Genomic DNA, 20,956 nt, shown 5'->3' on the forward strand with positions numbered 1-20,956 from the left:
TGCGCGTTCAAAAAAAAACCATGGTCCATGAAAAAATGGTTCTTATTTTTTAAGATATGCATTAGCCATTAAGAACAAGTAAGCCTGTCAGACTGTGGTAAACTCAATCTTTGCTTACACATCAGTTTTCACAGATTTTGTTACTTATTAGTCGAGGACAAGAACAAATATAAAATGGCTGTAAGCTTAAATAGCACTAAATAAAAAATTACGCAAAAGGCTCTAATTAACTGTTTGGTGTGAACAAAAGAAATTGGCGTTGGACTAATTCTCAGAGATTCTGCATGTTCAGCCAAAGGAATCAGGGGGCGGTACTTCAATGGAGGAATGAATGCTGAACAAGCTGAGTGCATGGCCATGAAGAAGGCTATCTTGTGGGTCCACCAGGTTAATCTTAACAACGTCACTTTGGAATTAGACTGTACAAATCTAGTTAATGCCATCAGCAGTGTCAGCTCTATTGTCCAGTGGTTGAATAGGAACTATGTAGAAGAAATAAGACATCTGGTATGTTCTGTTTTATCTTTTGGAGTGGTTTATGTAAATAGGTCGGCAAACAACGTGGCTCATGTTATAGCTAACGAAGCAAGAGCTAAAAAAACTTCTTTTGATTTTGGTGAAACCATCCCAACTAATTTCGAAAGACTTGTAAGAAATGAAAAGAAGTTAATGTAGAAGTTATCTATGTATTAATAAAGTTGTTTGTTTGCATCAAAAAAAACTGTTTGGTGTGAACAGCGCGACTAAAGCAATCCTTTCGCATTCTCCAGCCAAGCATCAAAAACATCATCCTCGAATAGAACAAAATGCACCTCTTTGAAGTCACCCTCTGATTCCATTATAGTAGATATTGCAGTTGCAGCAGCTTCGTCACAGGGATAACCATGAAGACCACAAGATATGGCAGGAAAAGCGATGTACTCTATCCCGTTCTCTTTTGCGAGCTTTAAGCAGTTTCTGTATGCATTTCTTAAAGTAACTTCCGGGTGATTGTCAACATTGTAAATAGGACCAACAGTGTGAATAACATGCGAAACAGGCAGCTTAAATGCCGGAGTAATTCTTGCCTCTCCTTTTGGGCAGCGAATTTCAGGACAAACCTCTGCAAAGGTATAACAGGATGCACGTAGTTCCGGTCCTGCAGCTCTATGTATAGCTCCATCAACTCCCCCACCTCCAAGCATCCGTTCATTAGCTGCATTTACAATGGCATCAGAAGTACCGTTGATAGACCACTTTGTGATATCGCCTCTTTGAATTTTGAGACTACTTGATGAAGAAATTTTGAAAGCCTTAGAACCATCACCAGCAGCGCCCCCACCTCCGCCAGTGTAAGATGCCATTATAGGTGAGTTATGTGCAAGTAATTTTGGAAGAGATGCACGAGATCGGTGAACCATTTTACTCATTGAAGCTGTCTGGTAAATACTTTCAGTGGAATCTCGAGTTGTAGCCATTTGCCTCGAATGTGAACTCATTCCTGAAAGTAGATATCCCCTTCCTGTTGATTCATATATTTTCTTGCTTTTCATCCTCGATCTTACCTCTTGAAGCTCTAAATCTAAATCAACGGAAAATTTGTCACCAGCATGTGCAGATGCAGTGTCTGATATCTGCATCCTACAACCATCAATTATAGACCATGCGGTGGGGAGATCACCTTTCTCAGCAGCAGCACGCGAATTGCTCATTGCCTCAGCAGCCTGCAACCGATTCTTCTGTCTGTCAACCTCTATAGAAACAACCATATCATGATTAACCATTTCGGGTCTCTGAAGTTTCACTTCTACTACTTCAGTAGTAATATATTCTTTAGTACAAGGATATTTGTAACCACAACACACACTAACCAACTTCATCTTGTGTACACATATATCTCACCATCGGACACGTGTATACAGAAAGGTACGTGGAAAGCATGCAAGCCAAGACATCAAAACACGATGCGTCGCGAAGCACCAAATAAACCCCTAGGAGTTGCTTTATCTCATCCCCAGAAGAGGAGCTAAGATCAACGGTGGGGAGAAAGTCAGATGACACGTACTGACAGGGGCAGAAGACACTTGTCTGACACGAGCAGACCCCTCAACCACCCGCATTAAACACTCTGAGCAGTGCACGTGTCGACCGACCTATGGAACGAGCGAAGATGCCTCCGCGGGATCGAGGGGGAAACGCAGACCTCTGCGTGATGGACACAAGACACTAGAAGATAAGGTTCCAACGGTCTTCAGAGATGGGTCCCACATTCCTACCTTATAAATACCCAATCTCCACGAAGGGGGAAAAGGGGATCGAAAAAACATCAGGAAAGAGATAGAGAGAGAGAGAGTAGCAAAGGTAAGGAATCCCATAGTGGAGAGAAATATGTAAACCCCAAGTCATTCAACTATTCGTGTAACCGTGAATAATATAGCAGAACAACAAACCCCGTGGATGTAGGCCTTAGTGCTGAACCACGTAAACCTTGGTCTTATTTACATTTCAGCACTTTACATTCATTTAGTTCCGCATGCATTTACTTATATATGTTGTTTTCCTTTTATATTTGTACCCCATGCATAATCGCTACGCATGGGGAAGATAGAGGAGGCCATGATAAACCCGCGGGTTTTGAGCCAATGAACCCACATCAGGGTATCATCATCGTAATCTCTTTAGACTTTAACAATTGATTGCGGGCATTCGGATCCCGCGTAGTTCGTGTGCCCACACATCTAATTGTTGAAATTCGCTTCAGTTACAACTGGAATGTTAACCAGCACAAGAAAATCCCTCTCTTCATCTGCATACAAATCCCCAATGTCGATGGATCCTGTTTGGTTATCACCTGTCAAATAAGTGGAATAACTCCCTGCTTTTAGTTGACTAATACAAAGATAAGGGTCAAGCGATTGGATGTGTACTTGCAAGTCTTGCACAGCTACGCTAAGGAGACCACCTATACGTTGAGCAAATGCATCTTGTATTAATCCCTCAGCTTCAATAAAAGAAAAAGTTCCCTTTGAATCCTCTGCAATCGAGTGCAACATGATGGGGTCATGGTCTGCACCAAATCCAAATGTATGAACTGGAATTTGCAACCTTGAAATTTCTCTAAGGTTGATCGTCTTCGTGTATGAGTCCTGCCCATCAGATAATAGCATGATACTATAAACAGGATTTTCGTATCCTCGGTCTTCAATAACCTTGGTGCCCTTCTTGAGTCCTTCTGCGATGTTTGTCCCACCACTTGCAACCAAAGAATTCACAGCTTGCAGTGCATGTTGTTTTCCCGATTCATTCATGAGTAGAAGAGGGAAGAGGCGACAGGCATCATATGAGAAGCTAATAACAGATAATCTGTCAGAAAGGCCAAGGTTGTCTATCACAAACCCATGGCTCGCTTTAGCAACTGAATTTTTGTACCTGTCATGCTGCCACTTATATCAAGAACCGTGACAAGGTCAATTGGTGCACGACAAGTTATATCACTACCAACTTGATCAATGTCAGTGACATTAGATTTGAGATTGACGAGTATATGGAAGTTTTCTTGCGAAACTGACAGCGGGACTGCTGGTAATTCAGTGTGTGTTTTGATATCTATGGACCTGATAATAGAATTATTATTAGAGGAAAAGCTTGGGAAATCTAAAGGATCATCGTCATTCAAGACAAGTGGCTCAGAAGATGGGATTAGTGATGAAACCCGTAATAGCAACTGCAAGATGAAACTTAGCTTATATAAAGACAACTCTCTTTATTGATGTTTAGAAAATCTCTCAAAACTAAACACAAGCTCTAATCTTGCTCATATGATCAACCACAACTTTGGTGATCATATATATATAGAACTATGAATTCCTTTTCCTAGTCCTATTACCTTATTACATGTCTTTCCTTTTCTTAGAACTAGATGACTTCTAATTCTCTTAGGATTACATCAATTGCCTTTTCTTATCCTAACCAACTTGTTAGAGATTATCTTAGGCTTAATGTTGAAGTTTATCCAACATTCTCCCCCTTAAGCTTCAACTGTGCTTGAGAAAAATCTTGTACTCCTATTAATTTCCTCATCTCTTCAAACTTGGTCCGAGCCAATGCCTTTTTTAATATATCTGCCTTCTGCTCAGTTCCAGGTATGTGTTCTACGTTAATGACCTCCTTCTCGATGGATTCTCGTATGAAATGATACCTTTTGTGAACATGTTTCGTCTTCCCATGAAACACTGGATTTTTAGTGAGTGCAATTGCAGACTTATTATCAATCTTGATGAGAACTTTTTCAGGTTCTCTTCCTTTGATTTCACCCAATAATTCTTGAAGCCATATTGATTGTTTAGCTGCTTCTGTTGCAGCCATAAACTCAGCTTCACAGGATGAGAGGGCAACAGTGTCTTGCTTCTGTGAACACCATGTAATAGGTGCTTCTCCTAGATAAAATATATGACCAGTTGTACCTTTTCCATCATATTGGTCAATATTAGGACTGCTGTCACTATACCCAACAATTCCTTTTGATCCTCCTCGACCATACTTCAATCCATAGCTGATTGTTCCTCTTAGATATCTCAATATCTGCTTTATTACATCACCATGAGACTTGCGTGGACTCTGCATATAACGGCTTGCTACTCCCACAGAGAAAGCCAAGTCTGGTCTTGTGTGTAACAAGTATCTAAGGCATCCAACATTTCTTCTATAACTCGTTGGATCAATCTCAGCTTCTTCTTGTGCCTTTGAAACTTTAAGTACAAACTCCATTGGTATCTTAGTTGGATTACAAGTTTCAAGTCCTGCTTCTTTCAGAATTCTCCTTGCATAAGCTTCTTGTTTAATCTGAATCCCATCTGGCTTATCAGCTAGAAACCAAGTCTTGTTTCTGTTGATTGAAATAATTTCTTCTCTACATGCTTGTGTCCATTTAGTCGAGACCTTTGCTTCCTGAAAATTCCTTGGTTCATCATTAACAGAAAGTAGCATAATCTCACATTCTTCTGCAGCTTGAAGAACATAATCCTCCAGATACTGTGGATTTTGTATCTGTCTTGTTGATTTTCGCAGTGGAATGGGTTGAGTTATTTCATCGATATCCTCTTCTTCTTCTTCTTCTTCTTCTTCTTCTTCTTCTTCTTCTTCTTCTTCTTCTTCTTCTTCTTCTTCTTCTACTTCTTCGTTGTTCTCAGTGTTTTCATTATTCTCTTATGTATACTTGATTAACATCATTATTTCCATTGGTATTGATGATTATGGGTCCTTCGCCTTCATCAATTACTTGACCCCATCTCATGTGAAACATTCCTGGATCCCTACTTGGTCCATCATTAGTTTCTTTCCAGTTCCAGTTTGCTTTTTCATCGAATACCACATCTCGACTCACTATTACTCTTTTCGATGTTGGATTGAATAATCTGTAAGCTTTGGATCCAGGCTCAATTCCTAGATGCACAAGAGTCTGAGATCGATCATCCAGTTTCTTAAGAGTTGCAGAATCAACTTTTGCGTATGCTTTGCAACCAAACACTCTTAAATGATCTATGTTTGGTTTTCTCTTTTGCAAGCTTTCATATGGAGTCATGTCTTTCAGAGCTTTCGTAGGTATCCTGTTTATTAGGTATGTGGAGTGTCGTACAGCTTCTCCTCATAGATAATTAGGTACCTGCATAGCCTTTAAAGAACTTCTTGTCATCTCCATTAGATTCTTGTTTATCCTCTCCACCACTCCGTTTTATTGTGGTAGCCCTCGAACCATCTTGTTCTGAGACATAGTTTTTAAGGTTCTGAAACTTATGTGTATTAATCTTGCATGCCACTTCCATGTCTGATCTTCCAGTCTCATATTCAGACACAATGGCCTTCCAATCATGAGACTTATCTTGTAGAGTCTATTCTGTGAGCGTGAGACTCTAACTAAAAGTCTTCCACTTGGGTCATGAACTGTTAGATAATCTTGTCGCATTCTAATATCACATCCAACTTCTGTAGCTTGTCCTAAACTTAGAATGTTGCTTTGTAAGTTTGGGATGAAGTAGATGTTTGTGACAAGCTTCTGTTCTCCGGTCTTTCTCTGAAATAGAATTGATCCTTTCCCTTCAATTTCTACAGAAGATACATCCCCAAACTTCACTTGTCCTTTGATTTTCTCATTGAGTTCAGAAAAGTAGTGTCTCTTACCATTCATGTGATTGCTGGCTCCATTATCTAAATACCAGATTCCTTCTTCTCAATCCTTTGATTCGTAGTTCTTTGGTATTAGGTTCCCTTCGTTTAAGAATACAACTTCGTGCATGAAAAGAGCAGTATCTGCTTCCCTTGTTTCATTCTTGTTTGTTTCTTCCATCTTTTGTATTCTTTCAGGGCATACAGAGGAGAAGTGTCCTGGTTTATCACATCTGTAACAAATAATGTTTGATCTATTCTTCTTTTCTTTCCCTTGGTTTTGATCATTCTGACTTGTTGTTCTATCTTGTGAGTTAAACCTTCCTCTCCTTCCTCGGCCTCTGTTTCCTCTACCACCTCTTCCACGACCTCTTCCTCTTGTCGCAGAGTTTTGTTGGTAAGAGTTTGTGTACAAGAGTTTTCCTTGAGTTTCTCCATTGTTTTCTTCATCAAGGATTCTTTCTTCATATGCTTTCAATCTTCCAATTATATCTTCATAGCTAGTCTTCTTTAAATCTAAGGCTTGTTCGAGAGAAGCTATGATATGAATATACTTGGATCTTGGTAAACTATTGAGAAACTTCTTTACCAGTTTATCTTCATCAATGGATTGTCCAAGTGACGCAGCTTTTGAGGCTATCTCTGATAGCTTTCCTGCAAAGCTATCAATAGTATCAGTGTCTTTCATCTTCACTCTTTCAAATTAAGACATTAAGGTTTGCAGACGGGCTTCTTTAACTCGATCAGCTCCGAGATTACGTGCCTTTATTGCATCCCAAATTTTCTTTGAAGTTTCCTGTTCACCAACTTGTAGAACAAGACATTCTGGTATTGCTTGAAAGAGTAATCCAATGGCAACATTGTTTTTGTCTGGGTCCAATGTACCAGGATCAATTGTTTCCCAAACTTTGTAGATTTTCATCAGTACCTTCATTCTCATGGCCCATACTGTGTAGTTTGTGGCGTTGAGGATTGGAACTTGTATTGATGGTGGCGTGAACTGTTTTGCACCCACAATGGTGGTTTCGTTTTCCATGGCTCAGAAACAAGCTCTGATACCAATTAATAGCAACTGCAAGATGAAACTTAGCTTATATAAAGACAACTCTCTTTATTGGTGTTTAGAAAATCTCTCAAAACTAAACACAAGCTCTAATCTTGCTCATATGATCAACCACAACTTTGGTGATCATATATATATAGAACTATGAATTCCTTTTCCTAATCCTATTACCTTATTACATGTCTTTCCTTTTCTTAGAACTAGATGATTTCTAATTCTCTTAGGATTACATCAATTGCCTTTTCTTATCCTAACCAACTTGTTAGAGATTATCTTAGGATTAATGTTAAAGTTTATCCAACAACCCGATTGTAAATCGTTTGGAAAGGAATACGTGGCCGTAATATGGCTGGTGTCAGTCCACCAGTTGGATTTGAAGCAGGACCAGTGCAAGGAATATCCTTCCATTGAGCATCACAAGTTGGGCAAATCCGGTTTCCAAGCTTAACATATGAAGTGATGCAATTGAAATGAAAGGCATGTGAGCACTCTGCAGAGAATATGGCATTTCCATCTCCAAATATCAAGGCACCATTACATAAAGTACAAACCCTCTGTCAAATAAAATCATAGAAAACTCATAATCATTTTCAAGTTGACCATTAGATGAAGAATAAATAACTAAGCAACACAATTAGTAAATCTTTGCAATCTATCGATAGTCAACGAATTTTGAGAAAAGAAAAAATGAAGAATCAACAAGGCTCTTACACAGAGATTTTACATCAGTGGAAAAATTATATGCCGTAGAACTAAAAACTGATCATCTAGCAAAGTCATATAATGATATATTGATTCCAATTGTAAGCATAAATGCAAGAAAATTGAATGAAAAAGACAAATTGATAACAGTTGAAACTAAAAGAGATATATACTCACCACCATGAATAATTAAGTAGTCTGAAACAACCCAAACCGAGAATGATCAACGAAATCACCACCAACACATCAATTAGCACTTGTACAAACAAAGTTTTGTGGAATGAAAGATACTAGCAAGTCTTTCTTAAGTCTTCTAAGAGCATCCACAGTGGGCGAGTATAATCAAATTTATGGGATGAGATCCTAACACAGTGGGACGGAGTAAAGATCAAATTTGGACCAAAGACCAAATTCCAGACCAAATATGGTCGCGACCAAATCCCAAATTCTGATATAGTCGGGCGTAAACTTAAATTACGTTTGATGCTGGGCGTAACATAAATTTACGCTTGTTAACGGGCGTAAACCAAATTTACGTATGTTGGTGGGGCGGAATTTAAATTTACGTTTGTTGCGGGCGTAACATAAATTTACGCCTGATGAGACGGACAGGAGAATTCCGCACGTTGCCAGGCGGACACCAAATTTCCGCCTGTCTGGGGCGGACACCAGATTTCCGCCTGTCCGGGGCGGACACTAAATTTCCGCCTGTCTGGGGCGGACACCAAAATTCCGCCCCTCCCAAACGGACTTTTTTTTTACGCCTGAGAAAAATTATGAAACATGAAATGAAATTTTCGAACGTTAGAATGATAAATTTTTCGAACGTTGGCGTTGGATTGCGTAGCAGATTTTTGACCGTTGGTAAGATATTTATATCTTTCGAACGTTTGAAATTGAATGTTAATAACGGGTTTTATTTATACCTATATATACCACATGAATTCCTTTCACATTTTCATATCATTCATTTGTATTCGGCAAGAAAAAAATAGTATCAGGAAGAAAAAATAGTTTTCCATATTTCAAATCATTTTGAAAATTTTCATCGAATCGTTTTTAATGTCAACACCACGAATAGCAAGAGGTCCAAATTTTACGACAATCGAAGATGTCACGATGTGTAAAATTCATTTATCAATATCTCAAGATCCCGGCGTTGGAGCCGATCAATCAGAGATTGCGTTGTGGACTCGTATCAAGGATGATATTGAAGCTCATTTACCGGATAAACCAGAGCGGTCTTGGAGTTCCTGGCAAAAACGATTTCAGGGAATAAGTAAAGAAGTGGCGTTGTTTTCGGCAAAACAGGCGGAAGTGGAAGGTGAATATCATACGGGATGGGGTCCGGAAATGACCGTGAGTATTCTCTCTGTTTTGAAACAATTATTTTCTAATATTGAGATGCCCATGAACCTAATTGTTTTTAAAAACATTAACAGCTCGAAGAAGTAAACAAACGGTTTAAGGAATGCAATCATGGAAGAAAATTTAGGCACGAAGAGTGCTACCCAATTGTCATAGAAAATATAAAATATAATCGTCGATCGACTTTTGTTTTTGATACGACGCACGATTTGGATAGTAGCGTGAATACCGAGGAAGATGGCACTCAAGTCGAGTCCGGTAACGACACAGATAAAGGAGACATAGAGAATACATACCTTCGTCAGATGGGAAAAAAAGCAGCTAAACGATTGAAGAAAACCGGGCGAGAGAAATCCAACAGCCAAGAGGAATTGATGGGAATAATTATTACACAGCAAGAAAATTTCAATTCTCATTACCGGGAACAATCAAGATTCAAGATGGAACAAAAAAAGGCCGAGTTTGCACAAAAACAAGCTGAGCATGCGGCTAAAATAGCCAAGGAGGTCGCAGACGATGAATTTCGCATCATGATGATGGATCTTTCCAAATTGGATCATGTACAAAAGGAGTACTTCGAACTTCGAAAGGCTTTAATAGTACGGGACAAAAGGAGCCAATTATAATCGTCAAAACGGGATAGTTCAAACCTTAAGTATTAAGTCTAATAATAAGTGATAATAGTTTTAGTAGTTATTTACGTTTTAATATGTATTAATTTTGTCATTAGTCGTATTATTATGTAATATTTGGGATTTAATTTTATCTTCATTTAATTTAATCAACTTTAACTTATTTTGTAACATCTTACTTTAATTTACCAAGTGATGAGTATATGAAATAGAGTTAATACATTTCTTCGAAATTATTCGTTAAAATAAAATCACATAATTTTTTCATATGGGAAACAACATTTAATTTCAAATTTTTTCCTCGTCTCCAACCTTTTAATTCCCATATTCTGCCCATATATGTTCGATTAAGTCATCGCGCAAGCGAATATGCCTATCTTTGCTGCGCATATGACGTCGGCGTTGCTCAGCTCTAATTTGGGAAAACTCCTCACTGTTGCCTCTTAATATATTAACCGGTGTCGGGTTGCTACGATGATCATAAACATGTGGCCATTCACCGGGTAGACGCTCATCCTCGACTATCATATTATGTAAGATAATACACGTTTTCATGATATAGGCAAGCACATCTGGATTCCACATTCTAGCAGGTTGTTTGATGATTCCAAACTGTTGTTGAAGTACACCAAATCCCCGCTCTACGTCTTTTCTTGCACCCTCTTGCATCGCTGAAAATATCTCTTTTTTCCTACCAAGCGGATGTTTAAACGCCATAATAATAGTAGCAATTTCTGGATATATTCCATCACCTAGATAATACGGCATGTCATAAGAATGACCGTTTACCACATAGTTCACCGGTGGTGCTTTTCCAGTGACCAGACTTCGAAAAACATATGAACGGTTCATCACATTAATATCGTTGTTAGAGCCTGGCATACCAAAAAATGCGTGCCAAAACCATAGATCATACGACACCACCGCCTCCAACACGATACTTTCGCTCCCTTTATACGCGGTGTAAGCCCCTGATTCGGCAGACGGACATTTATCCCATTTCCAATGCATGCAATCTAGGCTACCTATCATCCCTGGAAATCCTCTATCTTTGTTTTGGTTGAGCAACAACTCAACATCACCAGCCGTAGGTTCACGCAAATATTCTTTCCCATACACATTGACAATCGACTTGCAGAACCTCCGAGTTGCTTCCAACACCGTGGTTTCGCCTAGGTTCACGCAAATATAAAAAATCATGTCTAACTCACAACGCCATTCCAAGAAAATATCCATCTCGAGTCCGACAGCCTCCTAGCAGACTTTTCCATCTCAGAACTGAGGACGTCGGTGTATGATTCCCATGGGTGCCATGTCACTTGGTCAATCGTCAGCTGATTCAGTAAAATCCTACAACGAATAATATCATTCTGACACCTCCTTCCATTCCATCTGGAAATTACAGGCCATTTCTGTTCATTACCGTTCATTGAGATGTCTGGTCGACATATGCCTAGGTATTCATACCCCCAAAACTAGTCCATAAAATTAATGAATCAAATTAATATATCCAAGGAAATAAACTTAAATGAAAATATACTTTACGTTGAAAATTAAAATAAAATCGATTACCAAAATACCTCTAATATTTGGAAGGGCCCGCTTAGTGCCTTCTGTTGTTTCCTACAAGCTTGTCGGAGACCTGCATACAATCTCGAAAAGGCACTACCGCCCCAGTCAAGGTCTTGTATTTTATCAATTTCTTCGAAAGCAGCTAACCATCCAGCATCAATATAGTTCTTTGCATTAGGAAAGAAAAATTGACCCAAAACATAATAAAAAGGCAATTGCTATTCTATGGGCGAGGAGAGAATCTTCATTAGCCGCCACCAACTTATCTTCTTTGAAGTATGAGCTTAAATATGTAATTGTAATTGAGTTTGATATCCACGACGCGCCTCTTGTTCCCTGTGTGATATCCGGAAAAATCTTCTCACGGACATAGTCAAATTGGTATAGGCTCGAATCATACGGAACTACATAACCATCACCGATACTCAGTCCAGTTAACATGACCCAATCTAATGGCGTGAACCCCATCTCACCAAATGGAAAATGGAACGTGTTGGTTGTATCCCAAAACCTCTCAACAATATAATCAACAACGGCATGTTGGGTAACGTTACACTCTATGTTCAACAATTTTTCCCACCCCGCTTTTTCAATCAAATATTTAACTCTAGGACAATGTATTGAAATAAATTTATAATAATGAATTACCGATGCCAGACATCCACGATGTTTAAACTTAAATGTTGGTGCGTCTGAAAATGTAATGTCTTCAGTAGCGTGCGGCTTATCATCTTCCACTATAGGAAACCTCCCTAACCCGGGGACGTCGACCTCCTCAATTTGACCGGTAGAGATTAAGTTGTAATCAGCTTCGGTAGATTTTTGTCTCTTGTTGGTCTTTTGGCGACCACTAAACCTCGATATAAACTTGTTCATTCTACGCACAAACATGTTAAATACAATTTCATAATTAAAAGACCAATCCACGAACCATAATAGACATAAATTTAACCGAACAAAATTTCAACATCATAAAATTCCATAAACATAAATTTAACCAAAAAAATAATTATCCAATTAACTATATTTATAACTATTTATAATTATGGTAAAATTCAATTAAAATACGAAACTAAACTAACAAAAAGATAAATTATATTAAATCACGTAACTAAATTAACAAAAAATAATTATCCAATTAACTATATTTATAACTATTTATAATTAACAAAAAAATAAATTAAATTACGAAATTAAATTAACAAAAAAATATATTAAATTAAATCACGTAACTAAATTAACAAAAAATAATTATCCAATTATTAATATTTATAACTATTAAATAAAACAAAAAATTAAATTAAATTACGATTAACCCAATTTTAATAAGATTTGATTAACCCAATATGATATAAAGTCTGATTCAATTTTCAACGTAAAAACCCTAAAAAAATTCGAACAAAAAATACATTACCTGCGCATATTATTACACAAATTGAAATAAATTCGAACAAAAAATACAATACATGATATTATTATTACACAAATTGAATAAAGAAAGTAGAAAATACATACCTTATAATGGAGTTTTTAGGGTTTTTGTGGAGTTTTTAGGGTATCTGTACGGTTGGTAGATGGGAATGGAGAAGAAGAATATGAACTGAAGAGGAGCCGTGAAGCAAACAAGAATATGAACTGTGTATGAACTGTGGAAGAAAGAAAATGAACTGAGAAAAAGAAGCCTCGTGTAGAAGAGATGGGTTGTGGTTGGGAAGGAGAGGCGGTATTGGTGGAAGGTGCGGTTCATTAAGATTACGCCCGATTTGATCGGACGGACAGGAAACCTCGCCATAACCCTAAACCCTAATGAAACGGAAATTTTGGTTACGCCCGTCTCAGGCGTAATAATTTTTTACGCCTGACAAATTCATCACGCGGACAGAACATGTCCGTCCGTAAAACTCATCACGCGGACACCAAAATTCCGCCAGTCTGATCTCACACGTGCTGTGTGACCGTGTTTAACTCGGACGGAATTTAGATTTACGTTTCTTCGAGCGGTCATTTGGAATCCGTCTGATCAACGGGCGGAATTTAAGATTCCGCCCCTTACCAAACGTAATTTTTATTTACGCTTGATAACAAACGTGATTTATATTTACGCCCGTTTGAAACGTAATTTATAATTCCGCCCAGAAATGAAACGTAACTAATACTTCCGCCCGTCTTCATGCGTAAAACTGTTTTACGCGCGATCAAATTTAGTCTTCCACCCGTAGCGTCACACACCAGACTAAACTCAAATTTAATCGTTTTTTTTGGTCTTTGATCTTTGGTTATACTCGCACCACTGCAGTTGCTCTAAGGCTTCTGAGTTTTGAAGAGTGCAATGAATTGGTCTTAGTTTTGTAAACTTAAAGTCTTGAGATAACTTCTTGACTTGTCTTCTTTTTCCATTAAAAATTAAAGATTCTTCTTACTTTGAAATACGTAAATAAACAAGACTAGTTATTTTGCGAGCCGGCCAAAAAGAAAGTTTACTTTCCACACGGATTAATCATTAATATATTGAATTTGTAGGGTTAAAAAGGTACCTAAGGCCAACGGCTGAGCAACGGATGGGATAAAGAGAAGAAAATAGTCGGTCATACAGAAATTGTGGTGGATCACCACTTGAACAACTATTTTAAATAGTTTGAGGATATGAGATGTGACCATTTTCTTATTCAGATTGGGCAAAGCAGCTCACCTAGCTATATGCCTCTAACATACAATGGCTTATTCAGTTTGCGGGGAGACCCAAGTTTTGCTTGCATAAGTTATCCGTGCCAGTTTAAAGGATGGACTTGTGCGAACATGCTAGACACTGGTAAACTCTTTACAATAGAACACTTCAATCCTTGCATACAAATCAAATTTAACAAATTTTATTACTTAATATAATAGTCATCATGGACAAGAAGAAAAAGAATAAAAAATACCACACTAATGTATCCAGAGAATTAAAACCAAAGAAATCGCTATGTAAAGCTAATTTTTGTTCAACTATCTTTTGCGTGTCATAGCACGCGATCTCTCAACCATTCTACGCATACGATCTGTCTGATACATATTGCCAGTATAACCTCCTCGAGTTGCAGCTATTTGTCCCGAATGAGCGCTCATTCCTGAAAGTAGATATCCCCTGCCTGCTGAATCATATATTTCCTGGCTTTCCATCCTCGATTCAACCTCTTGAAGCTCTAAATCTAAATCAGCAGAAAATTTGTCACCAGCGTGCGCGGAGGCAGTTTGTGAAATTTGCATCCTACAATTTTCAATTATAGACAAGGAGCGCAGTGTTGGTTAATCTTCAATATAGAAATCACTAACAAGTTGGTTAGGATAAGAATAGGAAATACATGAAGTTATAAGAATTAGGAGCTAGCTAAGTTTTAAGAAAAGGAAAGACATGTAATAAGGTAATAGGAGTAGGAAAAGGAATTCATAGTTCTATATATATATGATCACCAAAGTTGTGGTTGATCATATGAGCAAGATTAGAGCTTGTGTTTAGTTTTGAGAGATTTTCTAAACATCAATAAAGAAAGTTGTCTTTATATAAGCTAAGTTTCATCTTGCAGTTGCCATTAATTGGTATCAGAGCTTGTTTCTCATCCATGGAAAACGAAACCACCATTGTGGGTGCAAAATAGTTCACGCCACCATCAATACAAGTTCCAATCCTTAACGCAACAAACTACACAGTATGGGCCATGAGAATGAAGGTACTGATGAAAATCTACAAAGTTTGGGAAACAATTGATCCTGGTACATTGGACCCAGACAAAAACAATGTTGCCATTGGATTACTCTTTCAAGCAATACCAGAATGTCTTGTTCTACAAGTTGGTGAACAGTAAACTTCAAAGAAAATTTTGGATGCAATAAAGGCACGTAATCTCGGAGATGATCGAGTTAAAGAAGCCCGTCTGCAAACCTTAATGTCTGAATTTGAAAGAGTGAAGATGAAAGACACTGATACTATTGATAGCTTTGCAGGAAAGCTATCAGGTATAGCCTCAAAAGATGCATCACTTGGACAAACTATTGAAGAGAACAAGCTTGTCAAGAAGTTTCTCAACAGTCTACCAAGATCCAAGTATATTCATATCATAGCTTCTCTGGAACAAGTCTTAGATTTAAAGAAGACTAGCTATGAAGATATAATTGGATTGAAAGCATATGAAGAAAGAATCCTTGATGAAGAAAACAATGGAGAAACTCAAGGAAAACTCTTGTACACAAACTCTTACCAACAAAACTCTGCGACAAGAGGAAGAGGTCGTGGAAGAGATGGTAGAGGAAACAGAGGCCGAGGAAGGGGAGGAAGGTTTAACTCACAAGATAGAACAACAATTCAGAATGATCAAAACCAAGGGAAAGAAAAGAAGGATAGATCAAACATTATTTGTTACAGATGTGATAAACCATGACACTTCTCATCTGTATGCCCTGAAAGAATACAAAAGATGGAAGAAACAAACAAGAATGAAACAAGGGAAGCAGATACAACTCTTTTCATGCAAGAAGTTGTTTTCTTAAACGAAGGGAAACTAATACCAAAGAACTACGAATCAAAGGATGGAGAAGAAGGAATCTGGTACTTAGATAATGGAGCCAGCAATCACATGACTGGTAAGAGACACTACTTTTCTGTAGAAATTGAAGGGAAAGGATCAATTCTATTTCAGAGCAAGACCGGAGAACAGAAGCTTGTCACAAACATCTACTTCATCCCAAACTTACAAAGAAACATTTTAAGTTTAGGACAAGCTACAGAAGTTGGATGTGATGTTAGAATGCGACAAGATTATCTAACAGTTCATGACCCAAGTGGAAGACTTTTAGTTAGAGTCTCACGCTAACAGAATAGACTCTACAAGATAAGTCTCATGATTGGAAGGCCATTATGTCTGAATATGAGACTGGAAGATCAGACATGGAAGTGGCACGCAAGGTTAGGACATATAAGTTTCAGAACCTTAAAGGCAATGTCTCAGAACAAGATGGTTCGAGGACTACCACAGATAAATGATGAAGCAAAAATCTGTGAATCATGTTTAGTTGGGAAACAAACTCGTCAAGGTTTCCCAAAAGCAACAACATTCAGAGCCTCAAATCCATTAGAGCTTCTTCATGCTGATTTATGTGGTCCTATTACACCACAAACCCTTACAAATAACAAATACATATTTGTTATTATAGATGACTTCTCAAGATATATGTGGTCTATTCTTATGAGAGAAAAGAGTGAAGCATTTGACAGATTCAAAGCTTTCAGAAATCTGATAGAAAAAGAGTTAAAAGAGGAGGTCAAAATGCTTAGAACTGATAGAGGAGGAGAGTTCACTTCCTTAGAGTTCAACAAGTTCTGTAAGTCAAATGGAATCAAAATGAAACTCACAGCACCATATACACCACAATAAAACGGGGTGGTGGAGAGGAGAAACAGGACTCTAATGGAGATGACAAGAAGTTCTTTAAAGGCTATGCAGGTACCTAATTATCTATGGGGAGAAGCTGTACGACACTCCACATACCTAATAAACAGGATACCTACGAAAGCTCTGAAAGACATGACTCCATATGAAAGTTTGCGAAAGAGAAAACCAAACATAGATCATTTAAGAGTGTTTGGCTGCAAAGCATACACAAAAGTTGATTCTGCAACTCTTAAGAAACTGGATGATCGATCTCAGACTCTTGTGAATCTAGGAATTGAGCCTGGATCCAAAGCTTACATATTATTCAATCCAACAACGAAAAGAGTGATAGTGAGTCGAGATGTGGTATTCGATGAAAAAGAAAACTGGAACTGGAAAGAAACTAATGATGGACCAAGTAGGGATCCAGGAATGTTTCACATGAGATGGGGTCAAGTAATTGATGAAGGCGAAGGACCCATAATCATCAATACCAATGGAAACAATGATGTTAATCAAGTATACATAAGAGAAGAAAAGGGAACGCTTCTTGTGATTGCAGTCTATGTAGATGATCTATTTTTGACTGGAAACTCCCTTAAGGTGACCAATGAGTTCAAGAGAGAAATGTCATCAAAGTTTGAGATGCCAGACCTCGGAAAACTCACTTATTACCTTGGCATAGAAGTCCATCAAGGAGTAGATGGGATTCAGATTAAACAAGAAGCTTATGCAAGGAGAATTCTGAAAGAAGCAGGACTTGAAACTTGTAATACAACTAAGACACTAATGGAGTTTGGACTTAAAGTTTCAAAAGCACAAGAAGAAGCTGAGATTGATCCAACGAGTTATAGAAGAAATGTTGGATGCCTTAGATACTTGTTACACACAAGACCAGACTTGGCTTTCTCTGTGGGAGTAGCAAGCTGTTATATGCAGAGTCCACGCAAGTCTCATGGTGATGTAATAAAGCAGATATTGAGATATCTAAGAGGAACAATCAGCTATGGATTGAAGTATGGTTGAGGAGGATCAAAAGGAATTGTTGGGTATAGTGACAACATTCATAATATTGACCAAGATGATGGAAAAGGTACAACTGGTCATATATTTTATCTAGGAGAAGCACCTATTACATGGTGTTCACAGAAGCAAGACATTGTAGCCCTCTCATCCTGTGAAGCTGAGTTTATGGCCGCAACAGAAGCAGCTAAACAATCAATATGGCTTCAAGAACTGTTAGGAGAAATCAAAGGAAGAGAACCTGAAAAAGTTCTCATCAAGATTGATAATAAGTCTGCAATTGCACTCACTAAAAATCCAGTGTTTCATGGGAAGACGAAACACATTCACAAAAGGTATCATTTCATACGAGAATGCATCGAGAAGGAGGTCATTAACGTTGAACACATACCAGAAACTGAGCAGAAAGCAGATATATTGACAAAGGAATTAGCTCGGATCAAGTTTGAAGAAATGAGACAACTTATTGGAGTACAAGATATGTCACAGACTCACAGGTAAGGTTGAAGCTTAACGGAGAGAATGTTGGTTAATCTTCAATATAGAAATTACTAACAAGTTGGTTAGGATAAGAATAGAAAATACATGAAGTTCTAAGAATTAGGAGCTAGCTAAGTTCTAAGAAAAGGAAAGACATGTAATAAGGTAATAGGACTAGGAAAAGGAATTCATAGTTCTATATATATATGATCACCAAAGTTGTGGTTGATCATATGAGCAAGATTAGAGCTTGTGTTTAGCTTTGAGAGATTTTCTAAACATCAATAAAGAGAGTTGTCTTTATATAATCTAAGTTTCATCTTGCAGTTGCCATTACGCAGATCACCTCTCTCAGCAGCAGCACGCGATTTTTTCAATGCCTCAGCGACCTGCAACCTGATCTTCTGCCTATCAACATCTATAGAAACAACCATATCTTCATTAACGATTTCGGGTCTTTGAAGTTTCACTTGTATAGGTTCAGTAGTGACAGATTCTTTAGTAAAAGGGTTTTTGTAATCACACCACACTTTAACCAACTTCATCTGATCGTTGAATATCCCTCTCTTCATCTGCATACAAATCCTCAATGTCGACAGATCCTGTTCGGTTATCACCTTTCAAATGAGTGGAATAACTCCCTGCTTTTAGTTGTCTAATACAAAGATGAGGGTCAAGCGATTGGATGTGTACTTGCAAGTCTTGCACAGCTACGCTAAGGAGACCACCAATACGTTGAGCAAATGCATCTTGTATTATTCCCTCGGCTTCGATAAAAGAAAAAGTTCCCTTTGAACTCTCTGCAATTGAATGCAACATGGTGGAATCATGATCTTCACCAAATCCAAATGTAAGAACTGGAATTTGCAACCTTGAAGTTTCTTCAAGGTTGATTGTCTTTGTGTAATTGTCCTGCCCGTCAGATAGCAGCATGATACTACAAACAGGATTTTTGTGTCTTCGATCTTCAATAACCTTTGTGCCCTTCTTGAGTCCTTCTACGATGTTTGTCCCAAAACCAGCAAACAAAGAATTCACAGCATGTAGTGCACGTTGTTTACCAGAATCAGTCATGAGGAGAAGGCGGGAGAGGCGGCGGGATTCATGTGAGAAGCTAATAACAGTTAATCTGTCAGAAGGGCCAAGGTTGTCGATCACAAACCTCATGGCTCGTTTTAACAACTGAATTTTTGTACCAGTCATGCTACCACTTGTATCAAGAACCGTGACGAGGTCAATTGGAGCACGACAAGTTACATCATCATTAACTTGATCTATCTCATCAGTCATATTAGATTTGAGATTGACGAGTACATGAAAGTTTTCTTGCGAAACTGACCGCCGAACAGCTGGGAATTCAGTGTCTGTTTTGATATCTATGGATATTAGGAAATAATATATGAGAGTCTATATTTAGGAGATATGCACATTAAGTTGTGAAGAATTATATTAGGAAAGTGTCTATGTTTAGAGTTTGATCTTAGTTAGGAAAGTACCTTGAGTGGTCGTCAAGTTTGTGAACAATATAAATAGGCTGTTGAGCCATGAAAGTTGAGATACACCGAATTATTATCAATGTAGTCTTTTACGCTTCCGCGTTTATACTCTCCTCTCTCTTGCTCGATCCTTAACATGGTATCAGAGCAAGAGAGAGGAAATAATATATGAGAGTCTATTTAGGAGATATGCACATTAAGTTGTGAGAATTATATTAGGAAAGTGTTCTATGTTTAGAGTTTGATCTTAGTTAGGAAAGTATCTTGAGTGGTCTTCAAGTTTGTGAACAATATAAATAGGCTATTAAGCCATGAGAATTAATACACCGAATTATTATCAATGTAGTCTATTGCTTCCGCGCGTTTATGCTCTCCTCTCTCTTGCTCGATCCTTAACATGGTATCAGAGCGAGGTGAGAGGTAGAGAGAGGAGAGAAAGTTAGAGAGTTTTCGTTTTAGGGTTAAAAAAAAAAAAAAAAGAAAAAAAGAAAAGAAAAAAAAAAAAAATTGCTGGGAAGAAGACATTAGGGTTTGAAAAAAAAAAAAAAAAAAAAGATTATTGCTATCTTGCTGCTCCGTGACTTGTTGCATGTGAAGTCATGTTCGTGTGGTTTTGTTCATGTGCTTGTTGACGAAAAGAAGGACTAGGAGCAAGATGGAGAATTATATAAAGAACGGAAAGATGTTACTTCCCTAGATTTGATTTCCAGTGCGATGATGTTTGGCTGTTGTTAGTTCGATGGAGAATATGGAAACTGTTTTCTGTTGATGCTGTTAAGATGATATCATGAAAGCAAGGTTACTACTGTACGTGACTTGTGTTTCCCGCAAGGCCAAAGCCAGGCTTCGCAAGTTACCACATGGTCTAATGAAAAGAAACCGCAGCCCAGATGGTTTGGGTTAGAGGTCAAGTCCGTGGAGTTTTGGGTCCAAGTTGGAACCCTAAAAAGAAAGAGAAAAGGTTTAGAGTTCGATTTACAAGCTGAAAAGAAAGAAGAAAAGGAAGTTTGGTTACTAGTTGATGGAGTTGCTGTGAAGAAACTTGAAGTTGCAGCAGTCACTGCGAAAAGAACT

The 20,956-nt window shown here is 38.0% G+C and overlaps 2 pseudogenes; both read right to left on the bottom strand.

Moving 5' to 3' along the window:
• Positions 1–743: 743 nt before the first annotated feature.
• On the bottom strand, positions 744–4,451 carry LOC113351951 (annotated as a pseudogene).
• Positions 4,452–14,463: 10,012 nt separating this feature from the next.
• LOC113351952 lies at positions 14,464–19,676 on the bottom strand (annotated as a pseudogene).
• Positions 19,677–20,956: the final 1,280 nt, after the last annotated feature.

This window comes from Papaver somniferum, chromosome 2 (genome assembly GCF_003573695.1).
Source record: "Papaver somniferum cultivar HN1 chromosome 2, ASM357369v1, whole genome shotgun sequence".
In the NCBI taxonomy this organism is placed as follows: domain Eukaryota; kingdom Viridiplantae; phylum Streptophyta; class Magnoliopsida; order Ranunculales; family Papaveraceae; genus Papaver; species Papaver somniferum.